The sequence below is a fragment of the Gorilla gorilla genome, chromosome 22 (assembly GCF_029281585.2).
Source record: "Gorilla gorilla gorilla isolate KB3781 chromosome 22, NHGRI_mGorGor1-v2.1_pri, whole genome shotgun sequence".
Classification (NCBI taxonomy): domain Eukaryota; kingdom Metazoa; phylum Chordata; class Mammalia; order Primates; family Hominidae; genus Gorilla; species Gorilla gorilla.
Genome location: NC_073246.2, coordinates 21884248 through 21902917, shown reverse-complemented (window position 1 = coordinate 21902917; position 18670 = coordinate 21884248). Strand labels below are relative to the sequence as shown.

General features: G+C 34.6%; 1 long non-coding RNA gene across 1 annotated transcript in view; it reads right to left on the bottom strand.

Annotated features, from left to right (window-relative positions):
* The window catches only part of LOC129529303 (uncharacterized), a 199289-nt gene that overhangs the window by 179785 nt on the left and 834 nt on the right, over positions 1-18670 (bottom strand). The window lies entirely within an intron of this gene.

Sequence of the window (18670 nt, the reverse complement as noted above, 5' to 3'; positions counted from 1 at the left end):
TCTAAGCATTTCATGTTTTGTGGTGGTATTGTAGTAAAAGTTGTGTTTTTAAATCTAAATTTCAAGCATGCATTGCAGTTTACTTTAATCAGAAATACAGAATAAATGTTTATATCTGGATATGAAAATATAAGATACATATGATTAAACATATTTCCAACCAATAATTCCTTTTTTGTAGTGTTAAGCTCAAAAAACAAACTGGATAATAAGAATGTGATACCTAATAAGGAATTTACATGAAGTTTGGCTCTAAATTTATGGGTTTAGAATTTCTTTGAATGTTAAATTCCAGTTTCTAGACAGTTTGCAGGGGAATTGTGGAGAAGGTAGAGCAAAGGATAAATCTGTATTTTCTTTGTTTAAGACTAAATTTAGAATGCCAGTGCTTTTTTCAACCAAGAAAAACTACTTATTCCAATTTTTTAATTAAATGCCTTTTAAAATTCAAATACTATATTTAGAAATATATAATGAGATTTTTAAAACATGATCAGTGTATCATAATTTTTAAAAATGTTTTACTCATATGTTAGAAAATCAGAACAATAATTGTCAATAATTAAATGTATGGATTCTGATATTACATGAAATTGAACAGTAGTAGGCAAAATTTGTTTATTCTTCCAGAAAGCATGATTACAAAGGGGTACTTATAGTAGTAAGTCATTGTATTTAGTGTTAAGATAAATCAAATGGAATCTTAAAATGTTAGAGAATGGCCTATTTAAAATGTTCTTTTCTCCTTTCTCAGGTTTGAACCAACTTTTCTGTCTTCTAGTAAATAAAAATTGCCACAAGAAAAACCTCAACCCTCTAAAAATTTAGAAATGTGAGATGTAGAATGCCAGAACTCTCATATGAAAATCAAATTGAAACAATTGACCTAATCTAGAATAACTAACAAGATTCATCAATAAATATTTAAATAGCCACAAAGACTGAGAAAGTATAAGTGATTCTAGAAGAAATTTGACTTCAGATATTTAATAGCATAAACTCTATAAACTAAACAAACCACTAGAATATTTTGAAATTCAGTAATTGTATAGTATTATTAATAATGTATTGTTATTTTGCAACAATTTACTTGTAAAATCTGCTAGTGCAAATAAGTAATTATATTTTAAGAATTTAGAATTTCAGTGTAAGAAAAAAATTCAATAAAACTTTCCTACTACAATCATAGTGAAAATCACAAAAAGTAATATTAATTTATCTATAAATTCACATTTAAATAAAATTTTAGAAAGTATAAAGATATATTTTCTGTATATGTGTCACTGAAATGGAAAGTATACTAATATTTTTAACACAAACTACCTTAGATCTCAGATTTATATCTCTAATACAAGTTCTATTAAAAGAAACTGGTTCTCCTTGAAAAAAAATGGCTGATTTTATGTCTGGGGTTGAGACAAATTGATTTTTGAACATTTTGTTGTATCAGAAAGAAAGCAGCTTCCAAGACTTAATGGAACTGCATCAAAAGGACAAAGAAGCCAATCTAAAGTGGGCTCTCACTGGATAAGCTGAGAGACATGAGCATGAAAAGGGGAGTATTGGCTGAGATCAATGATATACAGTAATTCTAAAAAGTCACGAGTCTATAATGATATAAAAAGGAAAAGTTAACATATAGTCATTGTGAATACAACAGAATGTTTCTGTTGAGTTTTGTTATTCAATCTTCTTGATATTATTTACCCATTTATTTTATCAACTTGGAAAACAATAAATTAAACATACCATTTAGTAGGAATTTTCTCTTCTCAAAGACATATAAAATATCCAAATTTAATTACACATAATTTTATGTAACTTTGAACATTAATAAATGCACAATTCTTTTGGTTGCAATGTTTTGAAAACTGCATTTCTTAGGACATCCTCAAACACAAAGATGTGGAAAATACATTACATATTTTAGAACTTATCAACTTAAATGGTAATTGCAGACTTCCAGTTCTCCACAGAAGAGTCAGGTGAAGTATGTAATTCAAAATGAGAAAATTTGGCTAAGTAATTCCTCCTTGAACTGACAAACACTTTGACATCAAATTGCCACAAAAACAGGTGACCTGAGACCCTTCCAATTCTTCTAATTTTATAGTCTGCAATTTATAGAACTGTGGTGTACAGGTTACAGGAAATCAGCATGAGATGGCTGATGAAGATTTCAACACCTGGAGAATATTTTGCCGACACTGTTAAATATTCACCTCTATTCTAAGTTTCCTTGTTAGCTTAACAGTGGCTTCTGGGTCCATACTGAACTTGATATCCCCTAGGCTCTATCTATTTGGAAGACTGGATCTATGGAAAGGGATTATAGACAAAGCACTGCTTATTACCTAGTGCCTTGTGGAAATTTCTGAACAACCTTCATGCACATACATGCATCTTATTACAAATTGTTCTACAATCCATCAGACATCCATAGAAAAACGATAACCACATCAAAATAAGATGGGTCTGAATTGTCCACAAATCATACATACCACTTATAATCAAAAGTTGGGAAGAAAACCCCCAAATTTTCATCACTCTATAACTTTTACTTAGAAATTTCAAAATGGTTTAGCTTGTAGTGACTATTCCTGGTTGAGTAAACACCACAGAGAAGTCATAAAAAATAATGAGAGTACCCAAGACACAACTGAAGGTCATCTGGCATGAGTTACAAAACCACTGACCTAACATTGGCAATAGGATCCATAAAGCTTTATTTTGTTTTTATTTGTAGTTTACTGCTCCTTACCTGGCTCTCATCACGTTCATTTCTTTCAAGTGTCCCTTACAATGATGGTAAAAAAAGTTTTTTAAAAGGGAATAGTTGAAAAGGTATACATTCAGCCTCATAAATATATAGGTATGAAAGTTTAGATTTGTACAGCCACAGAAAGAGTGCTATGATGAAAGCAGCTAGCATAATCCACATAACTTCACATAACACATTCTAAAATTTAAATAATTAACGAGCAAAAAAATTTAATTTACTGCCTCAATGTCATAGTCTCATTTGTTCTTCAAAATGAATATTGTGCCTCTCCTTTATTTAAAATGTTTATGTGCTTCTCCTTTCATACATACACCTTATTTTGTTACTAACTCTTCTGGTTTTAAAGTATGTAGTGGATTTGTTTTCTAAACATATATTATTGCTTTTCTGAAGTTTGTTTTAATATAAGAACAATTACTGGATTGGTAGGATATCTTGAACTGTATACATGTATAAATAGAGCACTAGATGTGTTCAGAACTCAAGCTTGGAATTGTTGCCATGTTTTCTTTCTGCACGCAGACTTTTTAAAAATCAGCAAAACCTATATTTCAACAAACTAAAAAAATAAGATATAGTGTTGTGGTCTGTGTGGGACTTCAGCCTGAAACTTAAGCTTATATTTAGAGACAGCTTGAGGACACTCAAAGAGCCAAGTAACAAAGGTTCCAAGAAAGACCACCTTTGAGCTAGTGACTGAATCTGCAACATCCACATTTCTTGGTGAGACAGAAATGCCTAGTCACCAATATAAGGTCAGGTATTAGATTGAGATATATTTTGTCTGGGAGATTTGGTTTCTGATTTATGTCTCAACTCAATATACCCCTTAATGCACATATATAAACATTATCATACTTACTGTGTAATGCTATTACATGTAGGAGATGTTTTACCACCAAACATTGGATCATTTTACCTGATTGTGTATCTGTTTCACACTAAAGTTTTTGTCAGAAATTTCCATGTATAGCATTTTCATGACTTTGAATTAATGACTCATATTTTAGGATTCAGAATTCACAGATGTCTGTTTTTAGTCTTTCAAGCCTTTCCACGTACTTTTAAAACTCAATCCCACCTTAAAAATCAGACTGTAAATGCCAAGAACTGCCTACACAAAAAATAAACATTGAACAGAGCTGAAAACATTTTTTTCAGTATTCTGTGCAAAATAAATCCTGGTATGTACCGTGGGGAAAAAACATAACATTCTTTAAGAAGTTATCAGGAAAAATACATAGAATGACAGCTTGCATCACTTCAGTAAAGTAGGGTGAGTGTATCTTATATGCTATTGAAATATGCTATCATCTGCGTGATTTTCTAACTTATCAGCCAAAAAAGTATGGCTTATTATGAAACTGCCACAAAAATTGTTAAGCTAAAAAGTACGGGCTTTTAAAACATCAAATTCACATACAGTTTCTTTGTTATTTTTTCTTCAAAACCTTTTCATTGCTAGGTTGACATTCTGTCAATATATATTTTTTGTAGAAAGTGAATAAACTAGATCTAACTTTAAGATAAAATAGTTTGTTAAATTTTAATTTTTGAAGATGCAGAAGATAGTATAGTAGACTACAAAATAACGATTTTTTTCACTTAAAAAAGTTAAAAACCAAATAAATTACTAATGAAGTCCTCTTGTGATTAATAAAACAAATGTGTTAATATTATTAAAATACAATGTCTCCCTCCTATTATCTATAATAACAAACAACCAAAGGAAATATAGGCAAAATATATAAATAGGCATTTCACAGTTTTAAAAAATTGTCTAAAATTCCAAGGATGCTGTTTTTCTAAAAGTAATGTAAATTAAAGCAATATTGTGATATGCCTTTTCATTATTTTTGACAAAAATAAAATTCTGACCTATAAAACGTCTATAAAATCTAGGTTTGAGTCATAATTCTAAAGGACACAATTCCAAATGTCACAAACTTGAATGCTGAAATATTTTAAGATTAAAATCCCTAAAGTTTAAAGCTCTAAAGTTTAAAATTCCTAAGGTCTAAAATTCCTAAGGTCTGAAATTCCGAAAATCACAATCGCAGGATAATCGCATAATGTTAGACAGACGATTCCTTTGTTCTTGTCTTTATTTGGGAATTAAGTATGTTTTAAGGAGATGCACATACCTGCCAAATTGACAAGGGGTGGATTTGATTTTAGGAGTCAGCGTGACTGGCTTGAGGCTTTTATCAGGAAACCTGATAAAGTATTATTTTGAGTGTCTGCAAGGATGTTTCCAGAGGAGATTAGTGGGTGAGTCTGAGTGGATTGGGTGGGGAAAATCCAGTCAGCGGGGGGGCCCGGGAGAACAAATATAGAAGGTGAACACGTCTCTGTCTGAGAGCTGGGACAGACTTTCCTTTTTCTGCCTGCACGTCAGAACTCCAGGCTCACTGGTCTTTGGCCTCTAGGACTTACGCCAGTGGCCCCTCGGGTCTCAAGGATTTTATGCAGAGCCACACTACCAGCATCCAAGGGTGTCCAACTTGTGGAGTCTTCTTTCATATATCTATATACATATCCTATTCGTTCTGTGTCTCTGGTACACCCTGATTAATACATATTTGGCATTGGAGGAAATTAACTATCATTTCTTCTTACTGTATTCCTTACCACACAATAGAAGAGAACTGTGAAATTGTTCCCTCACAAAAAGGCTGTGATAAGTAAGTATATGAGGCTACTTAATGATGAAAGATAAAAGTCTAAAAGCTGATTATTATTGGTACTGAAAAGGCAGAAAATTGCTTAATGCAATGGCCAAGTAATAACCAGACTTTCAGATGGACAATAAATTACTTACAAACTGTGTAGACCACAGCCACTCTTCAATACAAGTGCAGAGTGCTTTGAAGATCATAAAAGTAAAAACACCGGAGAAAAATACAAGAAATCTCCCCTGCCAAATTATTCAATCGTGTACACCTTCTGCCTCTTAACATAGCACCATGCTTGCCTTCCAAAAACTCTCTTTGTCAGAGAATAAAAAGAATTTAACAAGCTCAGTGACGTTGTGAACTGAATACACTTTCAGATATTGAGGTTCCTTCAGTGACAAAACACATTAAATGAACAACTTTTCTTTCTTTGAGGCAGAGTCTCACTCTGTTGAACAGGCTATAGCACAGTGGCATGATCACATCTCACAGCAGCTTTGACCTCTCGGAATCAAGTGATCCTCCCACCTCAGACTCCCAATTAGCTGAGACTACAGGCGCGAGCCACCATGCATGGCTAATATTTTAATATTTTGTGGAGTTGGAGTTTTGCCATGTTGCCCAGTGTGGTCTGAGACTCCTGGGCTCAAGGGATTCTCCCACCTCAGCCTCCCAGTGTTGGGATAAAAGGCTTGAGCCACTTTGCATAGCCATGAACTATTCTTTTTTTTTTTTTAACTTTTAAGTTCAGGGGTACAAGTCCACGTTTGTTACATAGGCAAAGGTGTGTCATGAGGGCCTGTTGTACAGATTATTTCATCATCCAGATAGTAAGCCTAGTACCCACTAGTTATTTTTCCTGATCCTCTCCTTCCTGCCACCCTCCAGCTTCTGAAAGGCCCTGGTGTGTGTTTTTCTCATCTATGTGTCCATGTGTTCTCATCAAAAGAAAATGTGGTACATATGCACCATGGAACGCTATGTATCCATAAAAGAATGAGATCATGTCCTTTGCAGGCACATGGATGGAGCTGGAGACCAGTATCCTTAGCAAACTAACACAGGAACAGTGAACTATTCTTGATTACAGAATTGACTGTTGAAAAAGAAAGAGGTTTGTTTGTTTGTTTGTTTGTGACAGAGCAAGACTCTGTCACCCAGGCTGGAGTGTAGTGGCTTGATCTCGGCTCACTGCAACCTCCGCCTTCCGGGTTCAAGTGATTCTCCTGCCTCAGCCTCCCCAGCAGCTGGGATTACAGGCGCGTAGCACCACGCCCAGCTAATTTTTCTATTTTTAGTAGAGACAGAGTTTCGCCATGTTGACCTGGCTGGTCTAGAAATCCTCAGGACCTCAGGTGATCCGCCCACCTCGGCCTTCCAAAGTGCTGGGATTACAGGTGGGAGCCACCGCGCCTGGTCGAATATAGAGTTTTTGTACTTAATATTAAATCTAACATAGAAAAACTGGCAAATGCTTCACTCAGGCTAAGGGATGGCACTTTCTAAACTGTCCCCACTGTTTTTTTAATCAACTATATACAAGTCATGCCCCTGTTGGATCCACAAATTCTATAACTTATTTGCTTGTTTATGTATTAATGACTGGAACAAATGAAGCACTTTATAAATGCTTATTTGAAGATCTGGTGGACTTTACAGAAGAAAATGCATTTCATTTGAATCCCACACCATCATGACAGATTTGGAATTGGGCGTGGTCAAGGATTTTAAAAGTGGATTTCAAAGTGTTACCAATAACGTTAGTTTTCCTCCATTCAGCCCAATGCATTTGGCAGAAAATGTAGATGGGTGGATGAGCCACACAAATATCACAACAATGAAAACCTTAGCTTAAAACTGTGTCATTTGCCCGCATTGGAATTCCTTCCAGCTGAAGACATTCTAGGAACTTTCAAAGCTTCATTTGCCTGAAGAAGCCACTCAACTTACTGACTGGTTTGAAAATAATTATGTGCTTGGCAAAATAAGAAGACACGTAGGCAATGGCACTGCTATCCAATCACCAGCACTGTTTCTGTCAAACCTGTGCTCTATATGAGTGCAAAGCAGAATGGATTTCTTTGTGTCATCAAACAACACAGAGCCATGGAAATACTTCATAGAGAATGTATATGTTGGTGTATATAAAATCATAACTGAATTTTAAAAAGAGCAATGCCAATTAGAAAATGAATGTAAATGTATTCTGTAAGGAGAGCACTGTTCTAAAAGACTAAAAAATAAAAGCAGCTATTCATCATGAAGCAAAACTTCAAAATAGAGTTGGTCATCATGAAAGTTGGTCAGGTCTTAGGGACTTTGTGTAATTGTCCATGATCTTTCCTTGTAATACACTTCTTTTCATATGTAGAATTTTTCTTTTCAGTTTTTAAGGTTTTTTTTCCCCACTATTTTAAATTGTTAGCATTTTGGTTTGTTTGTTTTCTGAGACAGGATTTCATTCTGCCGCCCAGACTGGAGTGCAGTGGCACCACCATCAAGTCCCACTGTAGCCTTGACCTCCTGTGTTCAAGCAATCTTCCCACCTCAGCCTCCCAAGTAGCTGGAACTACGGGCGCACACTACCACACCTGGCTAATTTTTCATTATTTTTATTGTTTTAGAGACAAGGTCTTGTTATGTTGCCTAGGCTGGTCTCTAACTCCTGGGCTCAAACGATCCTCCTCCCTTGGCCTCCCAAAGCATTGGAAATTGCAAGCACGAACCTGTTTTTATTTATTTTTAAATTTTTTAGCAATTCACAATGCTATGTATTTCATCTTTGCATCATTTCCAGTACTGCGGGTATAAATTCTGTAGAGGCTTTCAGAGAGTTTTAACTCACTTTATGCAATTTTCACAAATTTGACTCTGGAAAAGTGTCTTATCACAATATTGACTTTGTGTGTAAGCATTGTGTGTGTGTACATAAAAATGTTGAATCATTCTCAATAAATGAAGATATGTCCTTTTTGTACATGTGCATTTTTGAAAGATAAAACTTCTCAAGATCTAGACTCTTCGGATGATGGCATATGTGATTGTGACCCATCATGGTTATTGATGATGCCATCAAAAGACCTTTACATTGTTTATCACATCTCAGATCAGTCATCTGAATATAGCTGGATGCACATGATAACCAAGCATAGTGATATACATTTATATAATTTGCTTTTTGACCTATTTCTTTATTAATATGATTTGTCTGCTCATAACTTATAGGCATGTGACTTTCATTTGTATAATTGAGTATGCTTACAAAATATAAAGTTATTATTGCCTATTTTATTGTGTAAAATGGCCTATGAAGAGTTCTGTCATGTTTTATATGTTTCCCAAATAAATCCCATTTAAAAATGAAAATAAAGATATTTTAAATAATTCTTATTAATTTTTCTAACATGATATTTTCAGAATTTTGATCTTTTGGAATTTCAACATAGGGAATTACAGTATTCAGGATTGTGTCTTTTGGGAATATGATGGGCTCCCATAAAATTCAGAACTGGTCATGAAGGAAAAGAATCAGTATTTTCGTGTATGATTGTTTCAGTTGTAAGGGTGTACTGAGGTGGGAGTTGGGACTCAAACACTGGACCAAATTGAGGACTAGCTAAAACAGTGCCAGGTTGTAAGCAGCTTTCTATAAGACACACGCACCAGTGTGCCGCATCAGTTTACCATTGCCATAGCAATGCCCAGGAGTTACCGCCCCTTTCCATGGCAATGGTCCCACGACCTGAAGTTTACCACCCTTTCCCTGGCGATTTCTGCATCAACTGCCTCTTATTCTACATGTAATTAAAAGCAGGTATAAATATGACTGCAAAGTTGCCCTAGACTGACACTTGCAGCAAACTGCCTATGGGGTATCCCTAGTCTGCAGGAGCAGTCATGGAGCGGTAACATGGCCAGAGCTGTAACACCCCTGAAGCTTAACACTGCTGCTTCAACAAAGCTGTTTTCTTTCACCACTGGCTCACCCTTGAATTCTTTATGGGGCAAAGCCAAGAACCTTCATGGGTTAAGCTCCACTTTGGGGCTCACCTGCCCTACATCAGTATAAACGTTTGGAGATTAATTTGGCAGTGTCAGCCTTAAAGTATTTATATTTCCTTTGTTCCAGCAATTACACTTTTTGAAATCTGTCTGACAGAAATACTACAATTTCTCCCATTCATCACATAATTTAAACAAAGCATCCAGATTATGATCATTTGGTTATGAGTGTGCCTAAGCATTTTTATATTTTTAAGTGTAATTCTATTCATTTATTGATATGGCAATACTGAAAAAGGGTCAATTCCACTTACAGGGTTGTTCCTGGACCTTATTAAATTACTGAAAACTCGCTCTATACACTCCCATGGCAGAAACAAAATTTAAATACACTCTGTATGGCATTTTAATATGTATTAAAGTTGTAATTTCATTTATGTAGATGATCAAATTTCCATATATTAAATGTATGTCTCACATTGTATTTTAAAAGAATGTCAAAGGAAAGAGAAAAAAACAGACACAAAAATAGGCTTTGTAGCACATGAAGAGATCTTCCACTTTCTTGAAGAGCCTCAAACTCAAAGATTTTAATGGTACAAAAGTATCTACTCCTAGAAAGTATAACAGTTCTTCAGGTTTCAATGTTTCTTTCTATCTAATTTAAGCTTTCGAAAGAGAATCTGGAAAGAAAATGAAGGCTTAAACCAGTCATTATGAATAAAAAGAATCATGATTTTGAAATCATAACATGCTATACATTAAGAAGTAGTTCCTTGAAAATTCTCAATATAACTGTCTCTCAGTGTTCATTGTATTTTGTGCCAGAATTTCCATATTTTAATACAGACTGAAAATCTGAATTATTTCAAAAAGAGTCAAAAATCTCATTTCATTTTTGTGGCCCTTCATCAGCAATCCTATGCATAATTTTTCCAAGTTTTCTATAGGTGTGGAGCAATGTGCAGAATGCCTTGATTTTCTTTAATGTTAGGATTGATTTTTCCCTTTAGTGATACAGTAAAAGCTTATTATTGTATAAAACTATTTGATATATTAATTCTATTAATATATTAAGCAGAATATATTTTATTTTAAAATCTGTTAGATTAATTTCACTAGGCTGAAACATAGAGTGCCACTCCCTTACTCCCTTTTTACCACCCCCTCCAATAATGAAGCGTTAACAGCTTCCTCTCAGCTTCCTTTGTGGTGTTTGCCACTACAGCTATTTATGACACTTCAAGCAATGGCAAGAAAGAAACACACTATTTAAGCTCAGGCACCAACTGTTCTCATTCTGAAAATATTAACAGTGAAAGTCATTCAGCTGGGAGCCCATACTGATTTCTAAGCTTGATCTTATTTATTATGACACCAATATGCTCTTGTTAAAAGAAATAACAACCTATATTTTATATATTTAAAAAGGTCCAGTTCAGATGCTTTTGGATCCATGCTGGGTTCTCTATCACAGATTTTTTTTTTTTTATAATCCTCACAGCTTTCCTGTCTTGGGATTTATTATTATACAAATAAAACATAAGGGTTATTTATAGTAGAATCTGAAAACTAATACATCATTTCCACTTTATCGTCTCATATTTGTAATTTTCTATGTGATCATGTTATTATTTAGCAGCTTCAGCATAGTTCCTAATCAGGATCACAAAAATTACGTTTGTCATATGCTTAAAATTTCACACGGTTACACCATATTTTCTTTCTCTAAATATCATTTATTGCACTTATATCTTGCAAACTTATTTGAGTATTGCAGTTAAAAAAACAAACCTTCCACATGTGTCATGAAACATATCCCCAAAATTCTGTATTCTAGGGATTAGCAATCATTCACATTTATTACATAATTGACTGAGAAGCTTATGATTTTGCTTTACTGCACTATGATCTCAAGCATTCCACAACGATATTTTCATTTCACAAAGTAATTCAATTCTAGATTACTATGTTTGGTACCTAACTGGTTTTTCTTTAGCTATCATTTAATCTCTTCACACTTAAACAAATTCTGACCTGTATTTGGTTATGCAATGTTGTATCATCTTTGTTCTCTTAACACTGTCATGAAGCACATTACCTTGGAGGTAATGTCTATATTCCACATTCAAATGGAAGATAAATTTAGCTATTAATATTGTTACTTTGAGGGCCATAGGGAAGGAAAATGTGTTACAATATATGAGTGGCCTCAGTGATTATTTCAAATGTTCTGTATTACAAAAATTGTGTGTACTTTTGTCCATCAAAGGTTTAAATCTCCACATCAATAATCTTGTAATAACATTTAACTTTTCTCCATCTTTTTCTTATTGCATAGATAGCTGTAGTATGGTAATAAAATCTCCAAAAAAACTGCAGAATACTGAAGAATGTTAGACTAAAAATTTCATAGTTACATTACCTGATTGATAAATATATTATTTTAATTGTCATACCACACAGATGTTTAAATTATAAAATTCTTAAATTACTCATCTTGTTAAATGAATCAAATTTTTTTTTTTTTTTTTTTTTTGTGAAAGAGTCTCACTCTGTCGCCCAGGCTGGAGTGCAGTGGCACAATATCGGCTCACTGCAAGCTCCGCTCCCAGGTCCAAGGAATTCTCATGCCTCGGCCTCCCGAGTAGCTGGGATTACAGGCGCACACTACCATGCCCAGCTAATTTTTTGTATTTTTAGTAGAGATGGGATTTCACCATGTTGCCCAGGCTGGTCTCAAACTCCTGAGTTCAGGCAATCCACTTGCCTCAGCCTCCCAAAGTGCCAGGATTAAAGGCGTGAGTCACCATGCCCAGCTAAATGAATCAGTTTTAATTTTAATATTATTCATTTAGAAATTATATTACTGATTATAATTTTATTTTGTTATTATGAATAAATAAAATTAAATTTAAAAATCAAACATTTTGAAACAAATCAAGATTGGAGATGTTCAAAGGATAATGCAGACACAAAGTGAAAATGCAAATCAGGTCATCACAGGTTCTTACAGTGTTCACAATCTATAGGAGAAGAGATTTAACCTGAATGGAAGCAATATGTGACTTCTCAGAAGAGATGGCATAAAATCTATGTCTTTAAGGGCAAATAGACTTTTAAGTGGAGAATATGATCTAGAAAAAAAAGTATTACAAATAGAATAAATAGTATTGGAGAAGCATAGAGTTTTAAAGAATGTGATAAATCTGGGGAACATGAGAAATGTCCTATGGATATTACCAAGGTAAGGAGAAATAAATGATAAGAGATAAAGTGATACTGAAATATTGATGCTATTTGGAGGAGGCCAAGGGAAGGGGCTTGGACTTCAGCCTGGAGGTTAATGGAAGTTTAAATAGGAAAGGACAAATTCATAAATGATTTGTAGGAAAAAACTTTGTTGTGTATGTGGACAAACTGAAACACAAAAAGACTTATTCCTTTCAGCTCACTCTATGTTGGCTGTTCTGAGTTCCTGAAATAACTAATTACAATACTAATCATTTTTAAATGTAACAAATATGCCATAAAATAACAGGTAATTCTTGAATAGGTAACTAGTGCTAACCACTGTCCTAAAAACTTTATACATATTAAAACACAATTCTTACAACAAATCTTTGAAATGGGAATTACTACATACTTATATAATTACTATATACTTATTTTGCAGTTGAAATTGAAGCACAAAGTTTAAGTATCTTGTTTTAGGTTGCATAACTAGGAACCTGAATTATTTAATGATTTTCAGTGTTTACATAATTCTTAAGAATGCTACCTCTTTGGAAATCTTACACATGCTAAGTATATTTTTAAACATCTATATTCAACAAAAATTCTGAATAACTTTAACCTTAAATATCTATTAGCTTATACTGGAGGCATTTATTTATCTGAAAAGATAATTCTGTGAAACTTGCATTGATATCACTGCTTTATATATATACTTTTAGTTATGGTGTAAGATAACAAAGTTATTTTCCTATATTCTAAGAAACAAGTTTAGATTTAACTGAAAAGTAAATTTAATTTTTTTCTTTTTAAATTCTATGTAATTCAACAATACATAATGTTGGTAGGTTTTGATTATTTTTCCATTGCTATGTTGATCTTCATTTTTATTGGCTTATTATTTTAATTATGTATAAATAAATGATATTAACCTTTTGTAACATATGCTGCTAGTATTTTTCTCTATTTATAATTTTACTATTATATTTATAATTTTAATACGTGTAAATTAAAGTATTTGAAAATGAAGTCAGAGGGATAAACTTCTACCATTGACTTTTGTGTCTTTTATTTTGTGTTTTAAAAACACCAATCACAATACCAAAGTATATGGATATTTATCTCTATTTATCTCAATAGAAATGATACAGTTAATATTATCTCATCCTTACACCATTTGAACAATTCATCTGTTTTCTAATGATTTACCCCATTATCCATCTAACTCTTCTTAGTTCATAATGTAGAGCCTGCTCATCAATACTTTCTCTTCTTCTTTTCCCACTCCCTCAAATGTAATGACTAATCTACATCTTTCTATTGAATGGTAAAAAGTATGTTTTATCCATGTTGAAATTCTTACAGCATTAAATATTGTTATTTATTAACAAAATCATATTAAAATCCTTTAATTTTTACATACATTAACTTTATGAATACATTACAAAACATTGGAAGGCAGAAATTTTGATGCAATAGTCTATAATCTCATAGTCAAGCACATAGACTTCGTTTCCAGACTCCCTGATTCTGCAAGCTGGCTCTGTAGCAAAGTGGCTGTGCAACTTACTAAACCTCCACCTGCTCCTGGTGTCTTAGCTGATTACTAGAAAAATAATAACACAATATTAGATGAATCAGTACATGTGAATCTTTAAGAAGACTTTTTGGCATATAGTAAGCACTATGTAAAAGTTAGCTATCACTAGATTTGATATAAATTGCAAGCTTTTAGTAACCTATTTAATTTATTGCAGTACAAAATACAACTTTATTCAGTGACTAAAACCTATGTGGAAGCTTCAAAGTTTTTTCTTCCAAAATTCAGATACAAAGAATTTTGAAAAATACACACAGACTTGCTGCTGAGATCAATAACAAGGCAAGGATGTCCATTTACCGCTTCTTTACAACATCATACCGGAAGCCCTCACTAATCTGGTAAGACAAGACAAGACATATAGTTACAGATTGGAAAGAAAGAAAACTATCTTCAGATGTAGACGACATTATTATCTATGTAGAAAATATAAAAGAACAGTCAAAAGACTCCTGAAACTAACAAGTCATTATAGCAAGGTTGCAGGGTACATGATTAATATACAAAGGCCAACTGCTTTCCTATTTACCGGAAATGAACAAGTGCAATTTAAGAATAAAAATAAAATACCATTTACTTTTGTACCTCCCCAAAATAAATCCTTATGCATATATAAGTTTAAGAAATGTACAAGATCTATATGAAGAAAGCTACATAACTCTGATAAAATACATTATAGAAAAACTAAATAAGCAGAGAGCTATTCCATGTGAATAGATAGGACAACTCAATATTGTTAAGATGTCAGTTCTTCTCAACTTGATTGAGTGCCATCCCAATAGAAATCGTAGCAGGCTCTTTGTGGGTATCACAAACTGATTCTTCAGCTTGTATTGAGAGACAAAAGAGGAAAATTGGATGGCAAATTATTAAAGGAGAACAAAGTTGGAAGACTGGCATTACCTTACTTTAAGATTCATTATTAAACTAAAGTAATCATGACAGTGTGGAATTGGTGAAAGAATGGACAAATATATCAATGGAACATAATAGCCCAAAAATGAAACCATACAAATATCATCAACTGATCTCTGACAATGGAGCAAAAGTAATAAAAGTGATGAAAGGGTAATCTTTTCAATAAATGGTGATGGAACAACTAGACCTTCACACGCAAAAATATTAATCTAGACACAGACCATACACCTTTCACAAAAATTACCTCTAGATGTATTTTTCATACACCTAAATGTAAAAAACAAGACAATAAAACTCCTAGAGGATAGCACAGAGAAACTCTATCAGTTGTGACATGGCAGTGACTTTTCAGAAACTACTCCAAAAGCATGCTCCATGAAAAAAAAATAATTGATTATTTAGATTTGATTAAAATTAAACACTTATGCTCTGCAAATAAAAATGTCAAGGGATGCCTCCAGCTTTGTTCTTTTTGCTTAGGATTCTCTTAGCCTATATTGTAACCATATAGGCTCTTTTTTGGTTCCATATGAAATTTAAAGTAGTTGTTTTTCTAGTTATGTGAAGAAAGTCAATGGTAGCTTGATGGGGATAGCACTGAATCTATGTTACTTTGGGCAGTATGACCATTTTCACGATATTGATTCTTCCTATCCATAAGCATGGAATGTTTTTCCATTTGTGTCCTCTGTTATTTTCTTGAGCAGTGGTTTGTAGTTCTCCTTGAAGAAGTCCTTCACATCCCTTCTAAGTTGTATTCCTATGTATTTTATTCTCTTTGTAGCAATTGTGAATGGGAGTTCACTCATGATTTGGCTCTCTGTTTGTCTATTATTGGTGTATAGGAATGCTCGTGATTTTTGACATTGATTTTGTACCCTGAGACTTTGCTGAAGTTGCTTATCAGCTTAAGGAGATTTGGGGCTGAGGCGATGGGGGTGTTCTAAATATACAATCATGTCGTCTGCAAACAGAGACCATTTGACTTCCTCTCTTCCTATTTGAATACCCTTTATTTCTTTCTCTTGCCTGATTGCCCTGGCCAGAACTTCCAATACTATGTTGAATAGGAGTGGTGAGAGAGGGCATCCTTGTCTTGTGCTGGTTTTCAAAGAGAATGCTTCCAGCTTTTGCCCATTCAGTATGATATTGGCTGTGGATTTGTTATAAATAGCTCTTATTATTTTGAGATACATTCTTTCAATACCTAGTTTATTGAAAGTTTTTAGCACGAAGGGCTGTAGAATTTTGTCGAAGGCCTTTTCTGCACCTATTTAGATAATCATGTGGTTTTTGTCATTGGTTCTGTTTATGTGATGGATTACACTTATTGATTTGCATATGTTGAACCAGCCCTGCATCCCAGGGATGAAGCCAACTTGATCATGGCTTCAAACTATACTCCAAGGCTACAGTAACCACAACAGCATGGTACTAGTACCAAAACAGGTATATAGACCAATGGAACAGAACAGAGTCCTCAGAAATAACGTCCCACATCTACAACCATCTGATCTTTGACAAACCTGACAAAAACAAGCAATTGGGAAAGGATTCCCTATTTAATAAGTGGTGTTGGGAAAACTGGCTAGCCATATGCAGAAAACTGAAACTGGACCTCTTCCTTATGCCTTATACAAAAAATAACTCATGATAGATTAAAGACTTTCATGTAAGACCTAAAACCATAAAAACCCTATAAGAAAACCTAGGCAATACCATTCAGGACATAGGCATGGGCATCAAAAGCCAAAATTGACAAATGGGATCTAATTAAGCTAAAGAGTTTCTGCACAGCAAAAGAAACTATCATCATAGTGAATAGGCAACCTACAGAATAGGAGAAAATTTTTGCAATCTATCCATCTGACAAAGGGCTAGTATCCAGAATCTGCAAAGAACTTAAACAAATTTATAAGAAGAAACAAACAACACCATCAAAAAGTGGGAGAAGGATATGAACAGACACTTCTCAAAAGAAGACATTTATGTGGACAACAAACAGATGAAAAAAAGCTCACCATCACTGGTCATTAGAGAAATGCAAATTAAAAGCACAATGACATACTATCTCATGCCAGTTAGAATGGCAATCATTAAAAAGCCAGAAAACAACAGATGCTGGAGAAGATATGGAGAAATAACAGTTTTATACTGTTAGTGGGAGTTTAAATTAGTTAAACCATTGTAGAAGACAGTGTGGCAATTCCTCAAGGATCTGGAAACAGAAATACCGTTTGACCCACAGTCCCCTTACTGGGTATATACCCAAATGATTTTAAATCATTTTATTGTGAAGACATATGTATACGTATGTTTATTGCAGCTCTGTTCACAAAAGCAAAGACTTGGAACCAACCCAAATGCCCATCAATGATAGACTGGTTAAAGAAAATGTAGGATATATACACCATGGAATACTATACAGCCATAAAAAAGCGTGAGTTCATGTCCTTTGCAGGGACATGGATGAAGCTGGAAACCATCATTCTCAACAAACTAACGTGGGAACAGAAAATGAAACACGGCATGTTCTCACTCCTAAGTGGGAGTTGAGCAATGAGAATACGTGGACACAGGAAGAGGAACATTACACATTGGGGCCTGTTTGGGGGTGGGGGGCTAGGGAGGGATAGCATTAGGCCAAATACCTAATGTAGATGACGGGTTGATGGGTGCAGCAAACCACCATGGCAAGTGTATACCTATGTAACAAACCTGCACGTTCTGCACACGTATCCCAGAACTTAAAGTATAATAATAAAAATAAAAAATAAAAAAATAAAAATGTCAAAGGAATAAGAACATAAGCCAAAGACATGGGGAGGTTAGGCAGCAGAGAGGCTCTTCCTCTGCAGTTGGTCAGTAGAGTTCTGTGGTGCAGGGGAAGAGAGTGATGACTCCCTCACGTAGTCCGCTTCTGGGCCTTGGAGGAACCTCCTCCATTTACTGACTCTGTGCCTAGGTTTATTTTGCTAGGTTTTCTGGCCCACGGGGTTCACTAAGGCAGAGGCTGGTGGGCAGACAAATCATATCCTTACCCACTGGATGCTGGGAGGGAGACACATGCCTGCTTCTCAACCAGCCTGCAAAGCTGGGCACCTCACCTCTCAGTGATCTGAAAGTTAGGGCTTCTCTCTGCGTGGGTACTGCCCAAGCCAACAAGTCCTGGTTGGCTGGGATCTGCAGGGGTGTTGTGGGTGGGGGTCACCTAATCTGCTGTCCGGGTGCTTCCCAGGAGAACACACGGTTGCGCATGCAAATTCAGGCAGAAGCAAGATTGCTGGGCTGGAAGCTCTAGCGAGTGTGGTCCATTCGTCTGCTAAAGACGGGGATGGTGGAGCTGTTCACCCCGCCCTCTGGGTATTTCCCAGGGCTATAGGAGGCTGTGCTGCTCAGCAGATTTCAGGGAGAGTTAAGGCCCTTAGGCTGGAAGCTCTAGCAGGCGTGGCTTGCTTG